The sequence below is a fragment of the Diaphorina citri genome, unplaced genomic scaffold, assembly GCF_000475195.1.
Source record: "Diaphorina citri unplaced genomic scaffold, Diaci psyllid genome assembly version 1.1 scaffold1315, whole genome shotgun sequence".
In the NCBI taxonomy this organism is placed as follows: domain Eukaryota; kingdom Metazoa; phylum Arthropoda; class Insecta; order Hemiptera; family Psyllidae; genus Diaphorina; species Diaphorina citri.
This window is the reverse complement of record NW_007378744.1, coordinates 56,906-58,612: the sequence shown is the minus strand read 5'-3', so window position 1 is coordinate 58,612 and position 1,707 is coordinate 56,906.

The window sequence follows — 1,707 nt, the reverse complement described above, 5'->3', positions numbered from 1 at the left end:
AGCATACTATAACCCCTAATAATAATAATCACATTAATAGATAATAATAATAAATATAATAATAAAAAAAAAAAAATCAAAAAAATAAACACAACAAAAAAAAGAAAAAAAACAAAAAAAGCGGGTCCGACGAAAGTAAACGACTCACCGTCCACTAAAAGGGCGCATCCCACTCCGGTAATTTTTATGCTGGAACCCCCTGTAGTCATTCCCATTTACAACCACATCACATCCTCTATATATATAAAATAATAATAATTTAAAAAAAAAAAAAATCACGTGCAAAATTTTCGAGTGGTAGTATACAATATTTCAATCGTTCCTAGGAAGAAGGATCTATGTGAATAAGGTCAATAACATAACATAGGCCGTTCTTCCTGGGAACGATTCTTTAACACTTTCCCGATAACAGGAAAGTATTTAACAAGGAAATAAAATAAATTCTAAAGTTTTTTTTTCTATTTACATGAGATTATGTACAGACATACAAGACAAGTTCTGGAGGCCTTTCCCACATTGGCATCGTGAGATAGGTGCCATGCCCAACAAGGAATTTTCAATTGTGTCAAGCATACTCAAAATGCTCGTCACAAATAATATCGTTACCCAAATAATTATTTCGTCTAAATAAATTTTATGACATAACTTGGACTCGAACCACCAACCTCCAGATCCAAGGTCCAACGCGTTAACCACTGCACTATTGAGGTGGGTACAGTTATACGATAAGTCGGGAAAATCAATTCCTAAATCATTAAAAACTGACCATCGAAAATTTGACCCGATTACATTACTTTCCTTCCTATAGGATAAGGAAAGTAAAAATAGATTAAATGGCGACGTACAGGTGTGTCCACACATAGACATCGGCCCTCGAATCAATCGATTTGAAGCGACATCGATCGACGGCCATGTGGACACACCTTAGGATCACCAAATTCCAATAAATAATAGGTATGTGGTATATAAATTCACAATAAGTATACATACATAGGGGACGGAAATCAGTTTACATCAAATTGATCAGGCACTTGGGATGATATAGCATCACCATACAAAAACAAGACGGACAGATTAGTAATTAATTAATTTGATCAATAAAATATATTAAATAATTATTTGATCAATATTGCTAAACCTAATATACATCATTATTATTTTTATTTTGTTATTTATTTATAAATTTCAAAGTAAGAATTTATTTTATTAATGAGACATTATTTTATCTTTTTTTTTTTTAATAACAATTCGTTTTATTTTATTAATAAGATATTAATATTATTCTAACGGGTGGGGCAGGGAAGGGGTTACGATAAAGGACGGAATCAGGTGCAAAAATTCACGGGGTTCCAAAAGGAAACATTTTTAGACATTTTTGAAAAATGTTAGAATTAAAATTTTTATGCAGGTGAACCTCTAAAAAAAAATTCATTTAGATAACTAGATTTGACTATCTAATTTAGCGTAGGCAATTAATATGGTAAAGTAGCATAGATAACCAAAAAAAGTACTTTATTATAAAATAAAAAGTACCTACCTACGTTATTATTATTATTATTTAATTACTATTTTTAGTTTAAATTTATTATTATTTAAATTTATATCTAAGATAAAAAAGTTAAATAATCAAGTCACAAATTTCATTTAAGTACACTTCGGTATACAGTCTTCTGTTTAGAAAACAATGAATTCGGATTGGCTAAGGTC